Source organism: Hemicordylus capensis, chromosome 1, assembly GCF_027244095.1.
Source record: "Hemicordylus capensis ecotype Gifberg chromosome 1, rHemCap1.1.pri, whole genome shotgun sequence".
Lineage (NCBI taxonomy): Eukaryota > Metazoa > Chordata > Lepidosauria > Squamata > Cordylidae > Hemicordylus > Hemicordylus capensis.
The window spans coordinates 184,867,039-184,889,442 of NC_069657.1; the positions used below are offsets into that span (position 1 = coordinate 184,867,039).

At 43.3% G+C, this 22,404-nt stretch overlaps 1 long non-coding RNA gene across 2 annotated transcripts; it reads left to right on the forward strand.

The window, feature by feature from the left end:
- Nucleotides 1–316: 316 nt before the first annotated feature.
- LOC128337593 (uncharacterized) lies at nt 317–20,733 on the forward strand. Of its 2 annotated transcripts, XR_008312330.1 has the most exons (5): nt 317–715; nt 3,940–4,028; nt 4,394–4,538; nt 6,781–6,860; nt 19,560–20,733. It is a non-coding gene; the product is annotated as an uncharacterized LOC128337593 (long non-coding RNA). The 2 variants fall into 2 exon arrangements; XR_008312329.1 differs by lacking the exon at nt 317–715 and having other exon boundaries at nt 3,783–4,028.
- The last annotated feature ends 1,671 nt before the right edge of the window (nt 20,734–22,404 follow it).

Sequence of the window (22,404 nt, forward strand, 5' to 3'; positions counted from 1 at the left end):
CATGTGTGTAAATATGCCCCCCCAAAAAACCAATAAAAGCAATGATTATTGGCATGAAATTATATTTAATATAGTTTATGTTATATTCCTGTGACAGAACAATATCAGGCAGGCTCAGACAGCAGTTTTGCTTCTGAGTTGGCATTACCTTTTTTATTTTAAAAAAATTGGAGGGAGGGGAGTATTTGCAGATGTACAGCCGTACATACTCCTACAAGTCTGCAAATTTATTTATTTATTTATTTGTTTATTGTTAAATTTATATACAGCCTTTCAAATACACTTACTAAACATATCCAAAAAAATTAATGGTTCTTGGAATCACATGTATCTATATATTTAATTCTCTTAAACGTACCCATCACTAATCCTATGCATGGCAGCTCTCGTGAAAGTTTGCAAACAGCTGCTGGGGGATAAGTGACGGGGACGGGGGAAGAAAACAGCCATGGCGACTGGCAGAGCCACGCTGGCAGGAGGAGGCAAAGCCACGCCAGCGGGAGGAGGCGGCCGGCAGCAGGAGGAGGCCGGCCAACTGGAGGTGGTGGCAGGCTGGCCAGAGGCGGCTGGCAGGTGGGCGGACGGTGATAAAACGGCAGCAGCGAGCGGGAGAAAATGGCTGGACCAAACAAGAGGCACAGATGCTCTGCGACTGGCCCAGCTAGTTGTTATGATTCTTGAATATCACATATGTGCACATTTGTGGCAGGGTGAGGTAAGGGATGAAGAAGTGATGTCTAGGCAATGGAAGGGGGAATGGATGGAGGATTCCATAGAGCATGGGTTCTCAACCTGTGGTTCTTCAGTTGTTGCTGATCTACAACTCCCATCATCCCCAGCTACAATTTATTGTGGCTGGAGAGTATGGGAGTTGTAGTTCAGTAACATCTGAATACAACAGGTTGGGAACCCCTGACAGATAGTCGTGGGAAGAAAAAAGAAGTCCATGTTCATAGGCTGTATTAACTCCAGTTTACATTATAACAGTTCCTCACAGAAGAAATCTCTCCATCTGGAAAGTTCCAAGGCCTGTTCAAGTCCTCAGATACTGCTAGTTATTTCACTGTTAATCTATTTGCTTCTTTTGTAGTCCCCTTCATATCCCTGCATTGCCCTCCATTGTAAGTAAAATTCTGCTTCCACATAACTATTATTAGCAATAGGTTGGGTGCAAAGAACCATTAAGCTGAAGGGAAGTAGCTGCTAGTGCTGTTCCACAGAGGTTACTACTACTGCGGATATTTATATACCACTGTTCAACCAAAGTTCTCAAATGAGTTTACATAGAAAAATAAATAATACACAAATGAGATGGTCCCCTATCCTCAGAGGGCTCACAACCTAAAAAGAAATGTAAGGCAGATACCAGCAACCGCCACTGGCGGGATGCTGTTGCACAAGAGTTCACACAGTGCTCTAACTAGTAACTGTAGTAGTTCTCATGCTTCCAGTTGTGCACGCTCCAGGCTGCTTTTGCACAAGTAAAAGGAACATCTTTGGATTTAGTGGAGTCAGATCTTTGGATGTAGTTTCCCCTTGCTCATGCAACACTCCAGTGAAAGGAATGAAACAGCCCTTCGGTAGGCAAGAACCTTCTGCATGCAGAAGGGCACCTCTGGATCCATCCCAAAATATTTAATGAGCCCTTTCTCACAATCAGAGAAAGGGCTCAAAAGGGGTGAGGGGAGAAGCCTTAAAATGCTTACCTCCCCTGCAGATTATCTCCCTGGCGTTGCTGGGTGGCGGATTGCCTGCCCAGACAACTGCTGGCTGCTCTCGGCAACATGGAGGTTTGGAGGCCGGGAGGCCCCTGGAGATCCCATAATGCACTGCGCAAGTGCACAGTGCATTATGGGGATCCTGACACCAGCTAGGAGCCCCACAATCTCCCAGCCCTGGCTGCAAACTGCTGGGGATGGCAAACAATAAAAAATGGGGTTCAGAGAGCATTTGCTCTCTTAACCTCAATTAAGAGGCTGATCTTTTCACAGGGGAAACTTTCTCTTCACAGGCGAGGCACTGTACTGCCTCTGGGAGCTTCATGACTCCCAGCAGGAGCTGCCTCCTGATAGGGAGTTGACTCCTGCATGACTCCCGCTCAGCAAAAAGCAGGCTTGGCTTTCCTATCCCAGTTTCGGCTGATCCTAAGACCAGCCTCAGTATCTTAAAAGAAGAGATGCCAGAGCTGAAGTCATCACATTATCTAAGCAGAATCACCACTTTTCCATCCAACATGTGTGGGCTGATGGAGGATGTACGGGAAAGTCACACTGCACCTGCCATATCATCTTGTTTTTATTATTGCTTCATGATTGAGTCCTGCAATTGAATACAGGCTCCAAAATTAAGCCCAGGTTCAGATTAAGTATTTTAGTCTGCAGACTAAAAACACACTTCATACTTCTTAAGACTGGGTCTTCAGAGAACTTGATTAGGCAGGAAACCATGGTTGAAAGTAAGATTTCAATGTATGTACATCAAGAAAAGTAAGATTGAACCAATGTTCTGAACAAACTGTTGGAAACTATCCTAGTTAGTGCTTCATGAATCTGAATATATAAATGGCCATCATAGGCTTGTAGTAGCCAAATAAAATTTTGATTCCCCTCCCATGACACTCATGTCATATCACAAACAGCTTTTGGTGGTCCTCTCAGATCCAAAAGCTGTTTGTCATGCAGCATAGGGGAATGCTGCTCAAGGAAGAAGGAAAAAAGTCTGAAGCCACTTTGGCCTCATGGAACTAGTTTTGTGGTTCTTTGATCCAACCATATTTCTTCTCAAGATGAATCTGAAACAACAATGAACTAGGGTTGTGCTAACTGATTCGGGTACAAAATGATTTGTGCTCAAATCTACCTGTTTGGGTTGATTTGTGGATAAAACAAATCGCCCCTGTGCCAGCTGGCCAGATTCAGGTCCAAAGCAAATTGCCCAGATTTCGGACCAGAAAAGTTGGTAGATTCAGAATTCCATTTTGTGGTAATCTCTCTTGCTGTCTCCATTTTGTGTCAGGGATTTTTTTAAAAAAAATCCTAAGCTTTTCACCCTCCTAAGCTTCTGATTGGTGATTTACAGTGTGCAACAACTGGCTGGCGATCCCCTCCTGGTTCCACATTGGCTCGTTTCCACTCAAATCTTGTGTTGCCAGGGGTGATTGACCATGCTTTGCTTTGCCTTGCCTACCTGCTGCTTGGAGTAAATCCTCTGCTTTTTGTTCCTACTTTCCTGAATGAAGAAAAAAATAGATTTTTTTTCCCCACCCCTTTCCTGCTGCTGAGAGAATCACTGCCTGCACCTGCTGTCTATGAGAACCGATTTGGGTACAAAATGATTTGTACCCAAATCTACCTGTTTGGGGATATTTGTGGACAAAACAAATCACCCCTGTGCTAGCTGGCCAGATTCAAACCAAAAAAAAATCAAGAGTGATTCAATTTGGGTACAAATCAAATCAAAAAAATTGATTTGTGGATATCCCTACTATGAACATACAACAGAACCTAATAGAACTAATGCAGATGTTACACTTATCTTGTGATGTTTGGTCTTGTTGTGTGATGTTAGTTTGTAAGGCATACCATATGCTGTTGGCATATTGAATCTTCTGCTTTCGACCTTAAGAATCCATGTCATGAATTCTGTGATAATCTGGCATACTAGACTTCTTTCATGGCATTGTATTTGTTTGTATTATGATCATGTAAGGTGGTGATCAAGTAGATGTCCTTAGACTACCTGAGAAGTTCGTTCAATTGCCAGAGTGGCTAATGTTGTGGAGACTATCTACGCTTTGTGATTGTGTCTTAAATTACTGGCATCCACCAGTGTCATTAGCGGGTAGCGGTGGAAGTGAACTGAATTGCACAGAGCACCAAAGTGAATTGCTCAGAGCACCAAATCTCATCAGCCATGTCCCTCTTCTGTGACAACTTCCAGAAAGGAACTGCAACAGTAGAGACATCTGCACAGAGCATGGGAGAGAGCTTCTAGATTCACCTGGTTCTCTGCGGCTTCCAATTTCATAGGTACTGTTATTTTTATATTCTAGTTGATATTTTAATTGTGTAATTTTTGTTGTCTTATTTTCACTTTTGTGTGAACTGCTTTGAGATTGTTTTGAATGGCGGTATAGAAATTTAACAATAATAATACTGTACTAGCTTAACCCACACAGAGCACCTGCGCATTAGTATCTGGTTGCTCCTCTCTCTCTCTCTCTCTCTCTCTCTCCCTTCCTGAATGGACAGATCTTGTTCACTATGTTTCCTCATCTGATTCACAAAACTACAGCCTCCGTCTCCTGAAGGGGCTCTTTCCTCCCTCACAACCCCTCTCTTCGCAGTCCCCTGCTCCCTATCCTTTTATATACAGAGATTCTTCTCCTCTACAGTCAAGAACATCTTCCAACCAGTTGCATTTCAACTGACCTTAACCATCCTCCTCCTTAACTGCATATGGAATCCTGCTGCCCAATCACCACGGTGCTTCTGCTCATGAACTCTCGCGAGAGCTGCTACACACGGGATTAGCCACAGGTACACCTTAGAGAATTATATATAGAGATTATAATTTTAGATACTTTAAAAAAAACATAATTATTGGGGGGGTGTATGATTGAGTTTAATTATCAGGAGTGGGATGTGTTAAGTACCTAGCAATGCCCCTGCTGGCATTTTTTATCTGCCTGAGCAGTTTGTAGCAATGACACAACTGTGGAAAAAGGCAATATCTTCCTCAACCAAACTTATCACTCAGCAATGATATTCCATTAATAATGAAGAACACACAAGACAACGATCTACCTCAATTATTACAACTGCTCATATATCCATGTTAAGTGTAATGCTTGCCTTAGCTCTTAGTTATTGCAAATTAGGGGTTGTGTAAGCTAGCTGTTCAGCTGGCTCAGTTTGAATCCAGACCAGAGTCAAACCAACCCAGTCCAGGCACAGGCTGGCCCAAACCATGTCCAGTCCAGTTCAGCTATCGAACTGGGCCAAACCAGCTTGTGGGGTAGCTCAGGGGACATACTTGTAAAGGGGAATCCATTAAAGGGGGTAGTCTTTACCTTTAAAGGTTAAATCTACCGAGGATGGTGGGAATGATGGAACTGGCCACAGCAGGTGCTCCTCCAACCTGGGTGCTCCTCAAACCCCTCCTCTCTGCTAGCCTCCCAAATGACAGGCTGGGCTGGCTTTGGCCCAGTTCAGGCCTCTGTGTATGCACAGAGGTTGTTTTTGTGACCTTTCATGTGCACAGGCCATTTGTATCACCACGCAATTTGCTTTGAGGGGCTGGGCCAGTTCGAACACAGACTGCTCAGACCAGGTCAGCTCATTGTCAAGCGCGACTTGAAGCAAGGCAGCTCACACATCCCTATCTAGGGATTGGTCTGCGATGAAATATGCCTGGCTTGAGTGGATGCCAAATAGGATGAAGTGGATGTCACTCAGTATTTTATTCTTTGTTCTAGAAAAAAATGTACACCTCTTTGAAAACCACAATGCAATGGCACAAAGAGGCCACCAGAGTTTTTTAAATCAGATAATGTGATCAATTCTAAGATGGAATATAGCACTTGAATATTTACGAATGTATGTTAAAATGACAGATTGGTAAAATAATGCAACATTTTCCATAGGAAGAAATGTGTTAAATATTTGGCTGGAATGCATTTGTTTTATGTGGCTTTTCAAATACAGCTCCTTCATTAACATCCTCTCTTTTGCTAATATTCTGTACAGAACATGTATAGTATGGAAACTTTATCAATAGTGGCTGACATGAAGTGCAGTGGTACAGTGCCTCTGCACACCGCATCAGCACTCTTGCGGATGAAAAAGGCAGCCCCAACACTGCAGAGAATGAGCAGCGGGGCAATCATTACTACTGCTGTCACTCCCATTCATGACAATTGCAAAACTGCTCATTCTCTGCAACGTTGGGGCTGCCTTAACAGCTTGCAATAGCCCCAATGCAATGTGCAGAAGTGCTGTACCACTACACATCATGTCAGCCAGCAAAATAAGAAGAGTCACCTAAGAATTTTTTAAATGTGAACAAACATCGAGCACAGTCCAAAACAACATAGAATATAATGTTATTCATGTTTACTCAGAAACAAGTTCCACTATGTTCAATGGGACTTACTCCTGGGTAAGCAAGCATAGGATTGCAACCCAAAGCACATTTAAATGCAACTCTCTTCCACTGAATGCAAAGCAATTGATAAGTACTTAACTCTGCTTGGATCATGCTTTTATTTTGAATATAAATAGAGACAGTCATAGAAATATTTGGGGGGAGGGGAGAGACTTCCTAGTCAAAACATTTAACTGAGATGCTGACAATCACAGCAGTTCCTTGACAAAGTTTAGAGCCATGCAAACACAGAGCAATCATCTAAATACACATTTGCAGAGGAACGTTCAGAGAAACCTGAACTCAAACTACCTCAGTCTTCTAGAGTTACAAAATAAGTGCATCAGGTGGCATTTAAAATGCAGGTAGCTAACCATGTTATCAGTGCACATATTTAATCTATTAGAAATATAATTAGAAAAATTAAAACATCCTTAATGTAGCTTCTAATTCCAGCAACGCTGTCCTTATCATTATGCCTTTTCTGTAGCAAATTATAAAGTATGTCTAAATGGTGCCAGTTGGCTGCTGACTGATAGCTGAACCCAGATAATTAAGCCGTTAACCATGTACTTCAGTGGTCAACATGGTTATATATCTTTGTCCCAGCACTGCCCCTCCTTCTTGCTTCCACAGATCTCGGGGGAACCAGATGAATGGCCCTTGACACTACCAGCCAACACAGACGACTGATTAGACGTAGTCCTGTACCACAGGTATACTCAATTATTCACTTTTCTGAGATTCAAGCATTTTCTGATTCAGAAAGGGTCGGGGCTGTTGATTCCATACATTGTGTACTTTGAGGACAGATGTCCTGAAGCTTGTTAAAGAAGTTTCAACATTCTTTTCTGTCACAGAGAACAGAGTCATTTAATGAAGGGGAAGAAAAAAAGATTTTGTTCTTGCAGCCATAAAGCAGCTTCATGGTTTTCACAATACAGTATAGAAATTTTTTAATGACATCATTTTTATTTATTACTCATTTATTGTTGCTATGACTATGATTAGTCATTTTTAACATTTCAGCAAAAGCAGCAATTTGGAAAAAATAAACTTTTTTTATTTTATTATGCCTCATGGTTGCTTGTAAGCTGTATGTGTAAACCGCAGTTTAATTTTAATGCAGTTTTTTTGAAAATAAAACCAACAGACACCCTAATGCTGAGGCTTTGTGTGTGTCCCAGTCAAAGTGCACAGGAAGTGCTCCCATTCACTCATTCCCCCATCAATATTCACAGTAAATACTGAAGGCTGTACTTGCTGGGATCTACATAGGACCACCAGGAAACATGCAGATTTCTGTAGAAATGTGAGAGTGGGTTTGTTTGTTTTTTAAATGCATTGGATACCAAGTCCAACCTATAGCTATATTAGCATGTAACATAAAGCCAGAGATGAAGGGACCTCCGGTTTCAAAAATGGTACATCCAAATGCAGGCAACCACAATTTCAACAGAAAATTGACTCACGGTTTCCATCCCTGGGCAGTGATGTGTACCTCCGGTTTGTAGGGAGCTCCACCACCTGGACCTTTGGTTCCGCAGTGCCAGCATTACATCCAAATGCTGGCACTGCTGTCTGGTTGCTTTGAAACTGGAGTTGAAGGAGGAAGCCCCTCCCTCACCCCCCAACTGATATTGACTGCCAAGGTTGTCCTTCATAAAGAAATAAGCCCAGACAGCCAGTTCCCTCTCCTCTCTGCAGTCAGCGAGGATGCAGAGAGTGAGCTCTCCTGAACATCCAAATTTGGACGGGAGAGTGGGGACCCGCAGTTCTGCATTAAATGTGAATTAGGCCTACTTATCATGTGCTACCACTACATACTGCATAAGATTTGTTGTCAGGACTCCCATTTTCAGCTCCACCCTGTTGTACCTCTGCTAGGTCAAAATTCAAAAATGATCTCTCATTTTTGATTATCTTAATATTTCCATATGGAAGAAATGAAGCAGAAAATAAGCTTATAGCATATTGCAAGCAGGGAGAAACTTCTGGAACAACTGTCAGCACTGATTCTCCTTGGAACTGTGGCCTTTCCTTATGGTCAGTTTTAATCCAAGCCTGTGTACCAGAATTCTGGTCCTACCAGCCCAGTGAGGCCCAATACTGACTGTATCTGCCTGTGTCAATTTCCTTTGACAAATCTGACCCTTAAAAACCTTTTGCAACTGATCTTCTTCATACTAACCTTATAAAGTTCTCAGCGTAGGGAACTCCCAGTGCTGTGCCCCCATCCAACCATAGTTGTTAATAGCGCACACTAGCTTAATATTTTTACTGTCATTTTATTTGTATGTTTTTTAACTTTTGTAAACCGCCTTGAGGTTGTTTTTATTGAAAAGCGGTATATAAATTCAACAATCAATCAATCAATAAAATATTCAGACACTTGTACATGTTTTTGTGTGAATGACTGTACCTGCATTCATTTATTAAATGAACCTGGGTACAGGTTCCTCAAATACATGATACAGATAGAAAGTGTGCTGTGTTCAACATAACATGTGTGCAGATCTGTACCTGTGCACACACTGTACACTCATTGTACAAGTGTTGGATAAAATATGTGAACAGAGCTAATGTCTCCTCCTCTTCTTTCAACTCTCCTCCTGCACTGATTTCAATGGCCTAGGATTGCACTTCCCCCCCCTCCCCACACCAATACTCCCCTCTCTTAAAAAAAAAAAAAGAATAATTTAAGGACGTAGAAAATGTGTTTTGCAGCCAGCATTCAAAATGTATAGCATATTTTAAGTAGAGAATAATTGGATGTTGAATACTGTTGCATAGGAGGGGAAATATTGTGGTCTCTACAACATCACTACAGAGGGCAGCAACAGACAACACAGGCAATGCTATATATATATTCCTAGTAAACAAGAGACTGAGGGTGGAATCACATTTTAGCCAGAGCAGGAATGTATCTAGAATACAATGAAAGGCTGCTTTTCATATATTTAATCCTTCTCTATATTAATAATCAAAAGGGTTAAGAGGAACTTGAATCACTTATAAAGTTGAACCATCTCATTCTTTCGACATGTAACACCCAGGTTTCAAAAATAATAAGCACAAAATATGAGTCATGTTTTAAGTAGCAGACCATATGGCAGCATGATAATGTCTACTTTTCTCTTTATCACACTTATTTTTTAAAAGTATGTTCTTAACCAAAAAAAAAAAAAAAATCCCGAACAAATATTTCTGCCCTATGCAACTTCTAGACAATCCTCCATTTGCTTTAAATCTGAAGAGGGGAAAGTTACAGTATAGAAGTTGTGGGATTTTAAAGGCATATTAATGGTTTTATTTTACAATAAAAATGGGGGAGGGGAAGGGTTGCTGTATTTTGTCCTTCCACTGGTTCCATATTCTGAAGGCTCTGACTGAAGATTCAGAGGAGGGCAGAAAGGGGTCTTACAATCAAAAGGCAAGAAAATGACTGACAAAACTGAAGCAGTTCAAAGAAACTAATGGAACAATTAGTTCTAAAAAAGACTAAAAAGGCTGAAGAATTCATGATGTCATAAAAAAAGCAGAGCCACTTAAATTGGATTAGAAAATAAAAATGACATGAACATTGTAAATATTCACAGATCACATCATTGACGTGTAATGTGCCGTTAAATGATGTCAAATTAAAGGGGAAATTACATGTGTAAGAACTAGGAAGAATAAAGGGAGACATTTTAAAGATGCACAGTCCTTCCACTGAAACCCCTCATGAATCAGAACTCATCACTGTACAGACTAGGTAGAAAGTATAAAATAAAATATGGGAAAGAAAACATAAGGTTAAGGCACTCCAATTTAAAACTCACAATAAATGGCAATTCACTTCACTACAGTAAAGCCTCTCCTGAAAATATGCTGCTTTATAAGAACAGCTCTAAACAATGTTGTTCTAAGTGTCTCCCTGATTTGTTAATTAAATCCTTTTCCCAATTAGTCAGAATTTGTCACAAAACTGTGGAGACAAATATACTTTTATAAAAAAGAGATTACAAAGAAAAGGGATTTTTGCTCCCATGGTCATTTAAATTTGCCTAGGTTTGTCTCAATTAATATGCTGGTACATGATTCAGTAGGAATGTTAAGGTGGCATTTAGAAATCCCACTGCTTCTAGGCTGGTAAAAGTCATAAGGGAAAGCTTAGTGGTCTAACACATCAAGTTTGAAATATCTACTTTCTCTGGAATCACAGGTTCAAGTCCCAGTTGGGGAGACACAGCCTTTCGTTCTTTTAAGATAGGTAAATTCATCACTATACACTTTACTGTCTTGGGGGTCTTTTGGTGGGGGAAAGAAAAGACAGACAGACAGACCTTCTAAATGAAGACATGTTTCCATTCCGTATTCATAATTTCCTATTTTCTGTGTCCAAGACTTCATTTCCCATGCACGTATACAAATGATTCTTACATAGTCAGCTCTGCCTTGTGCACTCTGCCTTACACCAAAGATAATGAACGAGGAAGCAGAATCATAGGATAAAATAACTAAATATTAGTGCTCTGAACACCAGATTATTAATGAGGAGGGAGAATTACATCCTCAGTGGGCCTAAGATTAGAAGACACATTTTCCCAAACTGTGAGAAAGCCAGTGGTCCATTTCACATGTATTACTCTACCACCAAATACACAATGTATTTGCTGTTTTCAGACAAGAGCAACTTTCTCCTACTTTGCACAGAACTTGCCATAGTGATACCATTTTTAAAAATGATTGGGATAATGTAACTCTCAAAAATGTGATAGATTTTAAAAATCGGATTACTTTTTTTAAAAAATGAAAGCTGTATGATCTCAGAGTCACTTTTCATAGGCTATTTCTGAGAAAGGCAACATGTAGCATTTGTATATGTATAAACATTCTTATGCCACCACCTTCTTCATTTACCCCAACAAAATGTTTGATTCTGCAAGAGACATACCAGTGGTGATGGCATTTTAATCAATTACCTAAGTTGCAACTTTCTTGTAACTAATTCTTTGAATGGCAACTCTCCAGGAACCCAGCTCATGTTATCACTTGAAAAGAAGTTGAGTGGACGATCCATCTGGATGAAATGCTTTCATGTGTATGTACCCAGGAGACTCCTGCCAGATTTCATTCCATGGTGGCTAAAGTACTGAACCATAGTTTTCATGCTACTAAATGAAACATGTTGGCAGGGATCCACAAAGCTACTTTAGGTACAGCCAAAAGAATCTGGATGCACCCAGTGGGTTTATATTTATGTTCATGTGAATGGCAAGCTCCCATGTCATATCACACCCTGCTTTGGAAGCTCTTTTCCATTTCAAAAGATGCTTGCTTGACAGCATTGGAGACTGGGCTTGAGAAATAAAAGTCCAAAGCTCCCTTGGCTCCTGGAAATGGATGATCATCTAATTCTTGAGATCCAGGCCTTCAAAGGTACTGTAGCCTATTTAGGCTACATTTATGCTGCTATTCTGTGCATGCTTACTTAGGACTAACCCCAATTCAAGATGATACATCTTTGTAAGTCAACTATCATAGGATTCTGCTGCTTGTATTATTGCACTAAATAGGCTTAATTCAAAGCATTTTATTTTTGCTGCTAGCTGGAAATATAATACAGCCACAATCCAGTGCATATTATTGCATGCAGAGGCGTAACTATAGGGGGGGCAGGGGGGGCACGTGCCCCGGGCGCCATCTTTTCTGGTCACGTGGGGGGCGCCACCATGACCAATTTTTTTTAAATTTTTTGTTAATACAAATGTTTCCTGCTCAGTGCAGCAGTGCTGCAGCAGTCAAGGAAGCGCGTCGGTGCCCCCTTCCCCACGAGCGGTCCCTTCCACGCTGCCTGCGCCCCCCCCCATTGCTTTGCTGGCACCTGGCGGCCAGTCAGTGGCCTGGCTTGGCGGCGGCGGCGGGCGCTTGTGAGGAAAAACCTAAGTATAATGTAGTATGTTGAGGGGGAGCGGTGGGGGGGTGCCATTTCAGTGCTTGCCCCGGGCGTCGTTTTCCCTAGTTACGCCTCTGATTGCATGCTTAAATAAGTTGGCCATCATCCAGACTAATCTTGTGCCAATGTGTGGGGTGCAGGTGAATTTCCAAGTTCCCCCCTTTCACTCAGCCGCTGATTTGTTTGCCTCCAAAACCTTGAAGCAATTCACACGAGAAGCAGAAACTAGGCTAAGGGAGCCCAGCCTGGTTTCTGCTGCTCGTGTGTAGTAACAGAAGCCATGTGGCTCCCGACGGCAAGTCTGCCTAAATGCTCTCCCCTTTAAACAAGGTTAGCAGAGCGAGCACTCCGCTAACCCCATTGTTTTGGTTGTGTATCCACTGTGGCTGTTTGCAGCAACGGTGAACACACTCAGGGAGGGGGGAGGGGAGGGAGGACCCCAGGAATGCACTGCACACTCATGCAGTGCATTACTGGAGCTTGGGGGAGCAGGGGGCCACACAGCGGTGCTTCCCTGTGCCTGACCCCCGGAGCTGCCGAACGAGCCATGGCCAGGCGAAGGAGTGCTTGAGCGAAGCCGCCACTCATCTGGGCAGGCAATCCACCCACCCAGGGAGTTCCATGTGCTCTTCTGCAGGGAGGTAAGCAATGTTGGGCTTCCTCCCCACATAACAGGGTAGCTCTTCCCACTTGATCATGGGAAGAGCTTCTATGTCTGAGGGTCTGGAGAAGGAAGATGGGAACACCATAAATCAGACCCCACCTCACACAACGGACAACCCTGGTGTGTTGGTGCAGTAGTAGTCTGGATTTCAGCCTTTGTTTTTAATGGGACATAAATGCACCAGTATAATGCATAGCGTTCTCTGCATAGAAATACATTTGACCAATAGGAGATTCTTATTGGCTTCCATGGAATGTGAATGAAATTAATGAAGGTTTTACAAGCATTTAATTCATAAATGGGAAGTTGCCAGTCCACAGTATCTGTGGACTCTGTGGACTCACAGTATTTCTGGTTCTGGTCTAAGACAAGCAGTGTGGAGAGCCTAACCGGGCTCTGCAGGCAGCCCGATCTCCCTGCAGATGAGCAGGGAGCTCATCCTGGAAGGCCTCACCACTCCTCACAACTACTGGATTGGCCGCCCACACGACTACCAGCTCCTCACGATCGTCAAAATGGGGGTTAGCAGAGCACTCACTCCACTAACCTAGTTTAAGGGGAGGGGTACTTTGGGAGGTTTGCTGTCAAGAGCCTTGCGGCTCCTGTTGCAGCACATGACCTCCCCAAAGCAGGCTGGGCTCCCTTCGCCCGCTTTTGGGAGGTTGTGAGAATAGCCTCAACATTATCTTATGTAGACTTTATTACAGGGCTGCTCAACTTCGGCCCTCCTGCAGATGTTGGCCTACAACTCCCATAATTCCTGGCTACTGTCCACTGTGACTGGGGATTATGGGAGTTGTAGTCCAAAAACAGCTGGGGGGGCCTAAGTTGAGCAGGCCTGCTTTATTATGAACAATTTTCTGATGTCTTCCAATGTGATTTCTTGAATTATTGCTATTTTGCAAGTACTATACTGGAGCAGGAAATGCAGTTTTTTAGGGAAATGGCACCCACATTGCTTGGTAACATATAAACTGAGCTTCATTTGGTTTAGATATATGTGGCAGAGCAGGAAGCTTGGCTAGCAATGCAACAGCCAGATCCTCAATTCCTGCTGCTAAATACTATGCTATATGCTATGATATGACCATGCTATATTCAGAACTGCTTCATTCATATATGGACATCATTTAGTGATGTCACTAGGCTTATTCAGGCATTAATTTTAAAATCACTGTACAAGATTACAGCATCTAAAATATGGCTAGAAGTCCCACCCTGGCCCCATCACTCACCCTTGCAGCTTGCCACTCATGGATATGACAGTGTTCATCTGAAAAGGCAAACGCTGCTTCCATGGTGGTGGGCACTTACATGATCAGGATACTCAGGTCTCTTGATCACGGAAGCACCCACCATCATGGAAGCCGCAATCGCAATCAGATGAAAACCACCACATCCATGAAAGGCAAGCTGTGAGGGTGAGAGTCAGAGCCAGGGTGGGACTTCCAGCCATTTTAGATGCTGTAATCATGTACAGCAACTTTAAAATTAATGTCTGAATACGGCTACTGGGATCTGTATTTCTGGGCTCAGAAATATGATTCTTAGGGGCTCGTAATGTTCACCCCAACTTCAAGACAAGTGTTATGATCCCTGAATTTTTGTTCAGGCTCATATTTTAATATGTCAGAAAGAGAAGAGTTCTCCTCTTAACCTTGTTTTTACTCCTCAACAAGCCCTTCCATCCCACCAATCCCCCAAGCTCCTTCTCCCTTACCCACTTACCAGGCTGGCACTCTAGGAGTGGCAAAGGAAAAAAGGGAGAGTACCAAATGCAAAAATAAGAGGAAGACCTCAAAGAACACACAAAGGATTATTTATTAGCTAGGCACATTTCAAGTATTCCTGCTCTTCCTCAGAGGCAACCAATGTAGTTCATTTAAAGGATAACCTCTGAATTAAATCAGTTATGAGATGGTGTGGAAGGCAGTTTTTGTTATCATTTGAATCAATTAATTAGAACTTTCTTCCTCTCTCCTGCTTGCCACAACTTGCCACTGCCAGTAAACCAGGGGTGAGGGGTGGGAAGGAAGGAGGAGAGTGAGTTTGGAGGTTTATGGGCATGAGTGGTGTGTTGAAATCAAAATTCAATTTGTCTCAGAAATAAATTTAAAGTAAATTTCCAAACTTACAGAGAAATAACTTGGCTTATTACTGACCCAAACCAATTCAAGTGGCGGTCAGGAACTTGCCATCACTAACATTTCTTGATGGCACACAGTTGAATGTGTGAACTGCCTCCATCAGAAATATTAAGGCTATTCACACAACCGGAGAAAGGGTGAAGGGGTGGACAGGGGGGAAGGCTGCATTGAACTTACCCCACCCCCTTGAAGATCTCCTTGCTCTCCCCACTGCCTCTTGGCCACGTGGCTTGGCCTGAAAGCCATGCGGCTTTCTGGAGGACAGGAAAATGCATCCCAGCCTCTAGGAATCCCACAATGCACTGCGTGATGAACTCAGTTCATTGAGGAGTCCCCTGTCAGACAGGCACCTGGAGTGCCTGAGCAGACATACAATCCTGGGCGCTGGGTTAAGGGACTGCTCACGTCACGCTAAAGGCCAGACAAAAAGGCCTTTTAACCCTGGCTAAAGGCTGGACAAAAAGGTGGGTTAGGCACTGTGGCAGCGCTGGTATCCACCTCAATCCTGGACTGCCCTAGCCTGGGTTAGGCTGCTCGTGAGAACAGCCTTATTGTGTTGTTAGATCTCTCTCTGGGATAATGGAATAATGTTAGTTTATTTACACTTACAAGTAATCAAAGAAGTGAACATATGTGCAAATAAGGCTTATGGTTTTCAATTAACTTCTACTGTTCTTGGAAGGTAGTTTTGTCCACAGGGGTATGCACAGAACCAGCTGGCCTGGTTCGGTTTGAGTCCAAACAGGACCCGAACAGGCCAGTTCGGTTTTGCCCCTGATCAAATCCACCCCCCAGGTTTGGATCAAGTGTAGTAACATAAGTCATACAAGTCATATATGTGTGTGTGTGCGCGCACACAAACACACATTTACCCCTTCCAGGGGGGTTATCCAAGGGGGGGTGTCTACGGAAGTTCCCCTTCCCGCCACCGGCCTTCCTCGTGCCAAAGATTGCCTGGTTCAGGCATTCTTCAGCCCTTTCTGGGCCACACGGTGGCCATTTTGGAGGCTGCTGCACATGCACAATGGGCCTCTGCATGACATGGGTAATGGCCTGGCTACTCAGGGGCCCATTGCGCATGTGCAGTGGCCTCCATAATGGTCACAGCAAGGGGTGGAAAGCCTGGAAAGAGCCAGACAACGCCCGAACTGGGTGATTTGGGGCACAAGGAAGGCCGGCGGGGGAGAGGGAAGCCCCTCACCCAGAAGCCCCCTCAGAGAAGCCCCCCAAGGGTTAAGTACTGTTTTTTTTAAAAGAGACTCATGAACCCCCAAAACGGCTGGGGTGGAGTTCAGTCCAGAGTCGGACTGAACAGGAGGTGGTTCAGTTTGACCCCAAACTGTCAAATCAAACCAGTTCTATGTTGAACATGTTCAACGTCGAACCTGTTTGCACATCCCTAGTCCACAGTGTAGAAGTGTGTAAGGCCCAGTAAGGACTCCTCTTTTGGGGAAAGTCTGTAGCCAGACAAAACAAGTTGTCATTTCAGCAGAATGCTAGCTCAGTATATCAGTGGTCACTTTAAACTCAGATTGGGTTCAAATATATGCTCAACTAACCCTAACCCCAGCTAACTTGGCAAAGAGGCATCTTTTACCGTGGTGATTCTCTTTATTTAGCAGGGGGAGAGTAACTGGCCTTATCCACCCCCAGCACAGGACCTCCAGTGACTGTTGCTGGTGTCTATCTGATGTTTCTTTTAGATTGTGAGCCCTTTGGGGACAGGGAGCCACCTTATTTATTTATTATTTCTCTGTGTAAACTGCCCTGAGCCCTGAACCGTAACTTGGCAGAAAATTCAAGCAGGCAAGTCAAGCAGGCCAAGAACAGAAGAGGAGGCTAAGCCAAAGTTCTGTCCCGAGGCTAACCAGCCATTAGCTCAAACCATTGCCACTATTGTGACCAGCCACTTTATGGGGTGGCGGGGGGGGGGGGAGAACAGGAAGAGGAAAAAGAGTGTCCATGATATCCATCAGCCACAGGATCTTTGCGCAGGGGTCAGCCAAAATAATAATAATAACCCTAGGGCCCCAACATTGTAACTCAACTTAACATTTTATTGTAAACCGGTTTCTTGTTCAATTTGTTCTTTTGGATTTGGTTTGGTTTTGCCTGCTGTATTGCTTTTAGTCTGTCTTGTTCTGTAAGGGGAAATGCCATTGATCCTCTAATAGATATTGGCATTGCATGTTTTGCTGAATGTTATTCATAATGCAGTGAGAAAGGGGAGGAGCCATAGTGCCGCACCAGTCTCACAACCTGCCTCTGTGCAGGCTGGGCTTTTGTGGTGTGTGAATATGCCTTTTTGTGATGTGACACCACTCCTGTAAACCTTTTGGGAAAGGACTTGCTCTTCAACTTGCTCTTCAACAAGAGATGGGGTGTATGTGGATAAACCACATGATTTGGCTCTCAAATCAATTATAGCCTTAGCAACAGAAGGCTATAATAGTGCCTCAACAGTGCCTTGGGTGGCCAACTGAGGTGCTGAATGACAGCCCTCCTTCTTTGTCAGCCTCCCCTGAAGGGAGGGGAGGACTGCTTATGGCTGGATCAAATACATTACCCGTAAAAAGGGCAAGCTCTACTCCTTTTTTCCTCATGGTATCAAATTTATTGTCTTATTTCTGTCACCCAGTTGCAGCTGTTTTTGCTGCTGCTAATATGATTTTCCACTACAGTATTGACTGATGTTTCTGATATTGCATTTCTGTTTTGGTATTATATCCAGAAGGCCTGCGGGTGGTGTCAGAGACTGAGGGAACAATGTGAGCAACATACGCTCCACCCCCTTGGGTTCCTAGGTGAGAAGGGACAAAAGGAGGCTAGAGAAAAGTTGCATTTCTGTCTCCCACAGGTTGTGTTTGTAGGTCATGTGATTTCCACTCAGGAAGGACACCTGAAGCCCACTAAGGCTGAGGCAATCCACCACATGTCCCAACCACAAAGAAACACTTAAGGTCCTTTTGAGGAGCTTTCAATTGTTATAGACAACGGTCGTAAAGCCACGAGTCTTTGTCTAAGCATGCCTGTGCTCTGCTTTCTAAGTTTGTTTCAGCCCCTATCCTGTGGACCCCCAAGCTGGAGGATGCCTTCTGTCTATGAGAAACCTTTGACCATATATTGCCATGAACTCCATGAGGAGTTCGTGTCTGGAGTCTTTACCCAAGCTTTTGGCTCCGCCCACCACCCGGTTGTGTATTGCAGTCAAGTACAGTTTGTTGTACACCACCCAGAACCTCTGGATGGGGCGGTTCATAAATGTAATAAATAAATAAGAACTTGATGTAGTTGCCAGGGGGTTCGAGTGCTGGGGCTCCCCTTGACCTTGGCGGTCCCCCCATGCGATCCAGGTACTTCTCATGGTTGGTAACACTAAGCACCTATCAGCTGACCTCCAGACAAAGTGTGGAATTCAGCTTCCAGCTGAAGTAAATGTTCCCATTATTCGTTGCCAACCCCCCAAGCCTGCTTCCCTTCTCCCCCTCCCCTCAGGGGGTCCATGAACTACCTCATGAACTACCTCATGACTATGTACCTCTAAGAAATGCCTTGACTGATTACCATTTGCAGAAGGCTGATCTGATCTTCTATGTTGGTGGTTCCTGTCTCTGTGATGAACAAGGAACACTGTGTACTGGTTATGCTGTCTGTGATTCTTTCTCTGTGCTTGGGTTTTTTCTTCGTCCACTTATAGGAGCACACCACCCACCAAGCATTTACTACACTGACAGGCGTTATGTTTTGGGGGGTCTCCCATTACTTTGGGGTCCTCTAGAGAGAAAGGGGATTCTTCACCTCTGTGGGGACCCCAATCTCACATGCTGATTTTATTTCTGAACTCTTGCCGGCTATTATTTTATCTATAGCCCTGGTTTTGTGCCTTGCCATGCTCACACTTCTGCCTGTTCCCAAGGGTTGCTGCCCGCTTGACATCTGAGGGGGCTCTGCTCTGGGTGCCAACAATAAGGGAGGCTTGGCTGTCGTGCACTCAGGACAGGGCCTTCTCTGTTGCTGCCCCCAGATTTTGGAATGCTCTCTCAGTGGCCATTCGCTCCTTGGACTCCATCACAGTTTTTAGAAAGCTTCTTGGCTTTTTATCCAGGCTTTTACATGACTGTTTTTATTGCTGCTTCTATGTGTTTTTACCTGTGTATAGTTTTTATGCTTGTATTTTATAGATTTTAAATTTTGTTTGTTTTTATATTTTTAGCTTAATATTTTTATTGTCATTTTATTGTATGTTTTTTAACTTTTGTAAACCACCTTGAGACTGTTTTTAATGAAAGGTGGTATATAAATGCAAAAATAAATATATACATACATACATACTGACCCGGTTGGCTGTTTCATGAAAACCTCATACACCCCAGGGACCACCATCCCGGGGTCAAGAGGATTTACCCAGCCTCCAGCAAGCAGCCTTGGAGGAGGAATGGCATCTCTGCCTGCGAGCCAGCTGCAGTCAGGATGCTCAAGCCATCTGGCACCACCCAGATGACTGCCCTATGGCCCCTGGGCATTGGTTAAGTGTTTTGTTCATGTGGCTTATCGGGCCTCACACATGAACAAAGGGGGGGTTGTTAGTTCTTAGGAGCTGTTAGTTAGTTGCTAGTAATTTGTATAATTTTTGGTTTGTATAATTTTTTCCTCCTTTTGCAAGCATTTAAGCCCAGCGGATCTGCCAATCTTGTTCAACCTGTCAGGCCCACAACATTGGACAAGGAGCGAAGACACAACCATCTGTAAGGCCCCCAAACTGGGGGACCCTTGAAGTTCTTCCAGATGGACTTTGCTGCCACCTGCTGGTGGTGGGTTTGAATTTTTTCCAGGATGGTCAAGTGACTGATTCTTCCAAGATTCAGATTTTCTCAGAACCTGGACATAATGACTATGCTGGCTAAAGTGGTGCAAGACTCTAATCTGCCCTGAGTAGATGGTTTACCCTTTGTCCTGATGTCTATCAGAGATGGCTCCAAGGAGAGACATTGGCTTACCCCTCATGAACCAGTGGGGGGGGGCGCTATGAGGGTAGGAATGGAGCCTCCCACCAAACCTATCAGGGAAAGTCTGATGCAACTGGACAAAGACACAGTTCAGTATTGTGTGACCCTCACTAATGGGTTTAAGTCTCTTAACAGGCATGTGAAGGTGTCCCAGACTGGAACTGTGATTGGAGCCTGTTATGCCCTCCAGCCCAGAGATTGGGCCCTCATCAAAGAGTTTCGGAGGAAGAACTGTCTTTCCCCGTGTAGGACTAGTCATTTACAGATTCTGTTGGTGATCCAAACGGCTGTCAAGTGCAAAGGAAGGAATACTTGGATCCATACATCCCATTGCCGGAAGATGACCCCAAGGGAGCCTCCAGATGACAGAAACCCAGACCCAGAAGAAGGATCACCAGTGTGACAGGGCGGGCTAACCGCCATCAACCTAGCAGGAAAAAGAAAGACTCGTGAAGCTCTTACAGGAGTTGAGGTGTGAAAGATGTCTATCATAATGCAGGCTCTTGAGGCACAAGTCAGGGAGCAGAAGAAGTATATGAGCATTTGAATGAAGGGAAGTGGCTAGGGTGAAGAGGCTCACCTAGCTTCGGATGTGGGAACTGTTGGGGGGGAAATCAAAGATGGAAAAGTGAACTAAAGTTTTTCTCCTTGTCTGTGGTATTTGGGAAAGATGCTGTGAGTGCAAAACAATAGCCTCTTTGTGGCTTGAAAGTTGGACATGCGCAGTAGTTATAAAAATATTTCTAGCCTAGAGTACTGTGATTGGTTAATGCTGATCTGAAGATGTACAATATACAGGTACTCATTCTGACCAAATGTATATGCATAACTGATAAGGCTTTGGTATATAACCTTTTGGTATATAAGGCTCTCTGTGTGTGTGTGTGTGTGTGTGTGTGTGTGTGTGTGTGTATGGTATATCCAAAAGCCTTTGGATAAGGCTTTTGGCATATAAACCCCATTTTGTCGGGTTCTTCTCTCTCACCTTGGTGATTGATAGTACAGTGATCAATAAAGCTTTGAATCTGATGGAACAGGATGCACCCTAGCATTAAGGAGAATTTCTCTGACATCTCCCAGTGCTCCTTTGTGAGATATATGACACATATACTGCTAAACCAAACTCAACTTACAAAATGAGCATTGCTAGGACCAAGCATCATACATAACATACTGAATGATTAATCAAGTGTTGTGTCGCAACCTGCAGAAAGTCCTCCTAAAAACTGATCCTGACTCACTACACTTGGATTTAATTGCTGTGGATGGCTGAACTGTTGCGCTAGCGTTGAATCACAAGAGTTATTACAAGCAGCCACTGCCCAGTTAAGATCATTACAATAGAGAAAATAGATATTTGGAGTGTAGAAAACTTTACCTCCCTTTTTGTATCATCAAGCTAAGCTAATCAGTGCATTTGAAAAATTTTAAATAATGAATAAAAGTAAAATAATTTCTTAGGCTTATATAGGAAGGCAATGTGCAATTTTTCTCTGTTTTGCATACCTGCTATAAAGAACTGTGCATTATCTATCTACCCATCTACCTATCTATCAAATTTATATACCACCGAAAACTTATGTATCTGGGCAGTTTACAATAAAAACAGTACAAATTAAAACAGAATTGAAACTTTAAAACAATTTACAATTTAACACAAAGTTAGAACTGTTAAAAACTATTAAAAACAGTAAATCTAATTAAAAGCCTGGGTGAACAAATGTGTCTTGACTCACTGCCTTTTAAAGAGTTGTCAGAGATGCTGAGGCTCTTATTTCAACAGGGAGTGCATTCCAAAGCCACAGGGCAGCAGTGGAGAAGAACCATCCCTGAGTAGCCACCAGACAAGCCAGTGGCAACTGTAGAGGGACCTCTCCAGGTGACCTCAAAGGGCAGTGGGGGTCATGGTGAAGAAGACATTCTCTTAAATACCCAGGGCCTAAGCTGTTTGATGCTACATTGCATTTTGTTCAGCTTAATATTTTGTGCTATAATAATTGCTAAATGCAAATAAGGAACTGTACAGCTAGTGCATGGAGTTGCTCATGAAAAACAAGCACTTTACACATTACAGTGAAGTGAGTGTTTTTAAGAAACAAATCATATTGAAGCTCAGCTGAGTTAAGAGAGAAGATACTGTGCACTTTCACAGGTGACAACATAATATGCCGTCTTCCTGTGCTATTACACCAACTTATGCATACCTCATAGCTCAAGTACCATAGCCAGGATGGGGTACAAGCAATGGAATTGAGCCTGTAAGTACTTAAAAGTGATCCCATTATGGTGTTAAGCAAATTGCGTAAAATCATTTTAGTTCCAAATGCACTGAACAGTTATAACAGACAAGCATGCTGTACTTTACAAAACAATGAATATACAGCTGATTAGTAGCATAATAATGCATATCAGAAGTGCAGTTCTGACATAAGGCAGGTTTTCTAACACAGAAGTATAATTATGAGTTGGATTGCATGAAAATAGTTAACAGACAGCTGTTCA